At 35.9% G+C, this 7,285-nt stretch overlaps 1 protein-coding gene across 2 annotated transcripts in view; it reads left to right on the top strand.

The window, feature by feature from the left end:
* The first annotated feature begins 296 nt into the window (after positions 1-296).
* gas2l3 (growth arrest-specific 2 like 3) overlaps positions 297-7,285 on the top strand; it is a 34,408-nt gene continuing 27,419 nt past the window's right edge. Inside the window, exon 1 of one of the 2 annotated variants that reach the window (XR_013816442.1) lies at positions 297-471. The gene's annotated coding sequence lies outside the window, so the exon portion shown is untranslated. The remainder of the gene's footprint in view (positions 472-7,285) is intronic. The other variant, XM_079816363.1, reaches the window with a different exon arrangement.

The following is a 7,285-nucleotide window of genomic DNA, read 5'->3' as shown; positions in this document are numbered from 1 at the left end:
TGTATTGGCTGTTATTTATTATACATTATATTATATTTATTTATTTTTTTATACATTCTTGCACTCAATCAAATGCAAATAAAGTTTGATTTTAGATAAAAACAGCGACCGTTATGTTAATTTCTTATGTATTTCGCCTGCGTTTAAAGAAAGACCGCCCACCTTCTCTCAGGTCCCCGCCCACATGCTTTCATATCCCCGCCCACCTGTTTTCATGTCCACGCCCCTTCCCATTGAAGCCTTCTGATGTGCGCTCTGATTGGTTGTTTTGAACCGCGAATCCCTCTCAACTGAACATTCCAAGTCGCGTGGAGGAAAAGCAGCAGAGTTTTCAGCTGATGCGCGTCCACGCACCCACGCGCGCACCCGCCCGCCTTTCCAGCCGTGGAGCGAAACGTGGATCAAACTCAGCCAAACTGAAGAGAAACAACTAAAGTTACTGAGACAACTAAACAAACACGTTTAACGCTGGTGAGTTTATCCATGTTGTTGTTTTTTTTCTCAACCCAAACCCTCGAAACCAGGGGTTGGTGAAAGTGGGGACTTTGTTTATCTGAAGAATTTCCTCCAAAAAAAAAGGGAAATGAAATGTAAACAAACCAGACTTAGGGTGATAAAAGACGGGTTATGTTGTTGTTTATGTCCTTCACTGAAAGAGGAGGAGGATTCTTAGGAAGGAAGTTTCCATGATGACTCACTAGGCATTTGAAATTTATGGGATATTTGCGAGATATGCATATTTGAGATAACAAAATAGCATATCCTAATGGATCGAGTTAATATGATCTTGAAATATTCAACTGTCTGCCTCTGTTTGAGTGACAGATGGACATGTTTCTACACGGACAGTCCAAAACTGCCCAAACATGTTCATCCACATGATGCTCATATATCTCAAATTAATACTTTTCCAGAGATGGATATATTCAGAGGAGGGGGAACTGCAGGTGTTTCCTGATGGGAACCACAGCCATAAAGGCTTCATCGTGTCCTTGAGCTCTGTTTATCACCCAAAGACTTTGCTGAAGTGCTGTTAACAGATTGAATGTGCCAGAAAAACATTTCAGGAAGCTGAATTATTCTCTTGGGCTATGTTTGTGAATAACTTTATGGAGTGGACGCTTTTATTTTAAGCAGCTTATGATGACAATACTGGTGTTCAGCTGATATTTGGACAACCATATTGACACTAATTCGATTAGATTTCGATTAATTTTGGCCTAGCAAAAAAAAATAATACAGAGAACCCCAGTTGATACTTCTCAATAATATTAAACTAAATTTAAACTTTCAACAATTTTTCCATAAATTGAACTGGGAAGGCGGTCAGCCGAAAGTTTACTTGATAAAGTTTTAAATATGGATATTTTTCTTACACAAACGCATTGATTCGCTTCAGAAGGCCTTTATTAACGCCCCAGAGCCGCGTGGAGCAGTTATATGATGGATAGATGCACTTTTTATGGACTTCAAAATATACAGAGAACCCCAGTTGATACTTCACTATAATATTAACGGTGATTTGCTTGCATTTAAATTACGTGGTATAATAATACCTTTTTAATGTAATAGAAAGACACTGAATATGCATATAAGTGCTGGTATGAAGGTGAAGTGAATAACTCTGATGATCTCTCCATCAGCTGTTATATTAGGCAGCAAGTGAACATTTTGTCCTCAGAGTTGATGTGTTAGAAGCAGGAAAAAAACCCGGCCTCCAAATTCCCCAGATCTCAATCCAATCGAGCATCTGTGGGATGAGCTGAACAAACAAGTCCGCAACTTACAGGACTTAAAGGATCTGCTGCTAACATCTTGGTGCCAGACACCACAGCACACCTTCAGGGGGTATAGTGGATGTAAAGTCAGAATTGCGAGATGTAAACTCGCAGTTCTGAGGAAAAGAAGTCGCGATTATATTTTAAATTGGGAAAGACCCATTTAAAGGGATAGTTCACCCAAAAATTAAAACTAGCAACAACCTTTATTTCTATAGCACATTTTGTTATATTACAAAAGTCCGGGCTAATCCAAGCACTAGAATTGGATTAATAGTTGCTCTGTTTTTGAAGTCCATAAAAAGTGCATCTATCCATCATATAACTGCTCCACGCGGCTCTGGGGTGTTAATAAAGGCCTTCTGAAGCGAATCGATGCGTTTGTGTAAGGAAAATATTCATATTTAAAACTTTATCAAGTAAACTTTCGACCGACCGCCTACGCCTAGTGTTGAATGTTGAAAGTGAAACTCAAAGATGTGTTCGTGACGTCATGACGAGCGGACCTGGTCGCGTTAATCTTTCGATCTGCAGGGGAACTTTTAAACAATCTTTCCATAAATTGAACAGGGAAGGCGGTCGGCCGAAAGTTTACTTGATAAAGTTTTAAAAATGGATATTTTTCTTAGTCGATTCGCTTCAGAAGGCCTTTATTAACGCCCCAGAGCCGCGTGGAGCAGTTATATGATGGATAGATGCACTTTTTATGGACTTCAAAAACAGAGCAACTATGAATCCATTTCTTTTTGATACTTTTCAAATACTTTTGTAATATAACTCCGATTTTATTCGTCTGAAAGAAGAATGTCATACACACCTCGGATGACTTGAGGTAGATAAAATTATGGGCTAATTTTAATTTTTGTGTGAACTATCCCTTTAATCAACTACTAATAAGGAAGCCATTACATGAGTGCCAAATAAAAGAGCTTTTCAAATCTGCATATCGATTGTTTTACTGAGCTTATGCTTTTGTTGAAGTCCGGTTATGGCATTTTGAGAACAGAAACACATGCACTTTGTTCACAATAAGAGCTATAACATGCTTTTAGAAAATGATGTGAATTTTCATGCTTGCTTTATTTCTGTGGTTATGTTTGTGTGAACACGGGCACATGTCAGCCGCCCCAAAAACACCCAATTTCCTGCAACTTCACCAGCCATCTGCCTGATATGTGGCATCAGGGGGTCCTTGAGCCTCGGGGGGGGGGAAATCCTGAAATAAATGAATGCTGGGATTAATTTCCCATGATCTCTGGTGCACATGCTGGTCATTGTTATGAATCTTGGATTACTGTTCGTTTATTAATGACCCAGCAGATGATTAGTGGGATGGGGGGGGTTATAGTGTCTTATAACATGTCATTGCATCACCATGACAACGGCTTCTGTTTACTTTATGCCGTAGAGCATCACCATTGGTTTTCAAGTGCCTGTTAATCGAATATAGAGAGCTTGTAATAAACTCATATATTGGCACCAACTACTGGCTTTTGGGAAATGCAACCCTGAAAAGTTTTAGACTTTTTTAGATTGGCATGCAATTCTTGATATCTTACTGCGGTGAGGTCATTGTTATGTTGAGCTGCGTTGATCCGACAGCTTTGTTTTGGTCAAACGCCGCTTTGTTTTGTAATTGTAGAAGCATGAGAGTAGTTTTTCCCCTCTTCTTTTCAATAGGGATTCATTATGATTCTCTAAAGCCGGTTTGTCTCTCAATTGTTTGACACGTCTTGGTGACCAAAGACAAACCTGCCTTGGTTGTGTCTCAAAACCTAGTGATCTGCCTAACTAGACACAACGGTTTGGGTAATTGTAAGCATGCTCGAACATTTCTTGGGCATTACATGTGTCTTGGAACTATGGAAGCTTGGTTTCCGCCACGAATTGTGCTTTCAAAGACACAATTCTGACTTTTTCTCGCAATTGCGTGATATATATATATATACTCTGAATAAAGTCAGAATTACGAGCTATAAAGTCAGAATTGCGTGATATAGTCACAATTGCGAGTTATAGTAAAGTCAGAATTGAGTGATCGTCGCATTTGCGAGTTATAAAGTCAGAATTGCATGATATAGTCGCAATTACGAGTTATAAAGTCAGAATTGCGTGATATAGTCGCAATTACGAGTTATAAAGTCAGAATTGCGTGATAGTCGCATTTGCAACGTATAAAGTCAGAATTACGTGATATAAACTCACAATTGCGAGTTATGAAGTCTGAATTGTGTGATTTAGTTGCAATAACGAGTTATAAAGTCAGAATTATGTGATATAAACTCAGAATTGCGAGTTATGAAGTCAGAATTGCGAGATATAGTAACAATTACGAGTTAAAAAGTCAGAATTGCATGATAGTTGCATTTGCGAACTATAAAGTCAGAATTGCGTGATATAGTCAGAATTACGAGTTATAAAGTCAGAATTGTGTGATATAGTCATAATTACGAGTTATAAAGTCAGAATTGCATGATAGTCGCATTTGCAAGCTATAAAGTCAGAATTGCGTGATATAGTCACAATTACGAGTTATAAAGTCAGAATTGCGTGATATAGTCACAATTACAAATTATAAAGTCAGAATTACGTGATATAGTCACAATTACAAATTATAAAGTCAGAATTGCATGATAGTCGCATTTGCAAGCTATAAAGTCAGAATTGCGTGATATAGTCACATTTGCGAGTTATAAAGTCAGAATTGCGTGATATAGTCACAATTACAAATTATAAAGTCAGAATTACGTGATATAGTCACAATTACGAGTTATAAAGTCAGAATTGCATGATAGTCGCATTTGCGAGCTATAAAGTCAGAATTGCGAGATATAGTCACAATTACGAGTTATAAAGTCAGAATTGCGTGATATAGTCACAATTACGAGTTATAAAGTCAGAATTGGGAGATATAGTCAGAATTTCGAGTTATAAAGTCCGATATTGTCGCAATTACGAATTATAAAGTCAGTTGCATGATATGGTTCGAATTGCATGATATTTTCGCAATTACGAGTTATAAAGTCAGAATTGGGAGATATAGTCACAATTACGAGTTATAAAGTCAGCTGCATGATATGGTCCGAATTGTGTGATCGTCGCAATTACGAGTTATAAAGTCAGAATTGCGAGATATAGTCACAATTATGAGATTATATTCAAATATTGTCACAATTACGAATGATAAAGTCAGTTACATGATATGGTCTGAATTGCGTGATAGTCGCAATTACGAGTTATAAAGTCAGAATTGCGAGATATAGTCGCAATTATGAGATTATATTCAAATATTGTCTCAATTACGAATGATAAAGTCAGTTGCATGATATGGTCCGAATTGCGTGATAGTCGCAATTACGAGCTATAAAGTCAGAATTGCAAGATATAGTCGCAATTATGAGATATAAAGTCAGATATTGTCGCAATTACGAGCTATAAAGTCAGAATTGCAAGATATAGTCGCAATTATGAGATATAAAGTCAGATATTGTCACAATTACGAGTTATAAAGTCAGAATTGCGTGATATAGTCGCAATTATGAGATATAAAGTCAGATATTGTCACAATTACGAGCTATAAAGTCAGAATTGCAAGATATAGTCGCAATTATGAGATATAAAGTCAGATATTGTCACAATTACAAGTTATAAAGTCAGAATTGCAAGATATAGTCGCAATTATGAGATATAAAGTCAGATATTGTCGCAATTACAAGTTATAAAGTCAGAATTGCGTGATATAGTCGCAATTATGAGATATAAAGTCAGATATTGTCACAATTACGAGTTATAAAGTCAGAATTGCGTGATATAGTCGCAATTATGAGATATAAAGTCAGATATTGTCACAATTACGAGCTATAAAGTCAGAATTGCAAGATATAGTCGCAATTATGAGATATAAAGTCAGATATTGTCACAATTACAAGTTATAAAGTCAGAATTGCAAGATATAGTCGCAATTATGAGATATAAAGTCAGATATTGTCACAATTACAAGTTATAAAGTCAGAATTGCGTGATATAGTCGCAATTATGAGATATAAAGTCAGATATTGTCGCAATTACGAGCTATAAAGTCAGAATTGCGTGATATAGTCGCAATTATGAGATATAAAGTCAGATATTGTCACAATTACAAGTTATAAAGTCAGAATTGCGTGATATAGTCGCAATTATGAGATATAAAGTCAGATATTGTCGCAATTACGAGCTATAAAGTCAGAATTGCAAGATATAGTCGCAATTATGAGATATAAAGTCAGATATTGTCGCAATTACGAGCTATAAAGTCAGAATTGCGAGATATAGTCGCAATTATGAGATATAAAGTCAGATATTGTCGCAATTACGAGCTATAAAGTCAGAATTGCAAGATATAGTCGCAATTATGAGATATAAAGTCAGATATTGTCGCAATTACGAGCTATAAAGTCAGAATTGCGAGATAGTCGCAATTATGAGATATAAAGTCAGATATTGTCGCAATTACGAGCTATAAAGTCAGAATTGCAAGATATAGTCGCAATTATGAGATATAAAGTCAGATATTGTCGCAATTACGAGCTATAAAGTCAGAATTGCAAGATATAGTCGCAATTATGAGATATAAAGTCAGATATTGTCGCAATTACGAGCTATAAAGTCAGAATTGCAAGATATAGTCGCAATTATGAGATATAAAGTCAGATATTGTCGCAATTACGAGCTATAAAGTCAGAATTGCAAGATATAGTCGCAATTATGAGATATAAAGTCAGATATTGTCGCAATTACGAGCTATAAAGTCAGAATTGCAAGATATAGTCGCAATTATGAGATATAAAGTCAGATATTGTCGCAATTACGAGCTATAAAGTCAGAATTGTAAGATATAGTCGCAATTATGAGATATAAAGTCAGATATTGTCACAATTACGAGTTATAAAGTCAGAATTGCAAGATATAGTCGCAATTATGAGATATAAAGTCAGATATTGTCGCAATTACGAGCTATAAAGTCAGAATTGCAAGATATAGTCGCAATTATGAGATATAAAGTCAGATATTGTCACAATTACAAGTTATAAAGTCAGAATTGCGTGATATAGTCGCAATTGAGATATAAAGTCAGATATTGTCACAATTACGAGTTATAAAGTCAGAATTGCAAGATATAGTCGCAATTATGAGATATAAAGTCAGATATTGTCACAATTACGAGTTATAAAGTCAGAATTGCAAGATATAGTCGCAATTATGAGATATAAAGTCAGATATTGTCACAATTACGAGTTATAAAGTCAGAATTGCAAGATATAGTCGCAATTATGAGATATAAATTCAGAATTACGAGTTATAAAGTCAGAATTATGAGATAAAAAGTCAGAATTACGAGTTATAAAGTCAGAATTACGAGTTATACAGTCAGAATTGCGAGATGTAGTCACAATTACGAATTTATCTCACTGCCCGCCTGCAGTACGTGTCTCGCTGTTCATTTGGGGTCATTTTCCCCAAATCCTGAC

The sequence above is a fragment of the Gobio gobio genome (genome assembly GCF_949357685.1).
Source record: "Gobio gobio genome assembly, chromosome: 5".
In the NCBI taxonomy this organism is placed as follows: Eukaryota; Metazoa; Chordata; class Actinopteri; order Cypriniformes; family Gobionidae; genus Gobio; species Gobio gobio.
Note: the sequence above shows the minus strand (reverse complement) of the source record. Positions and strands in the feature narration are given on the sequence as shown.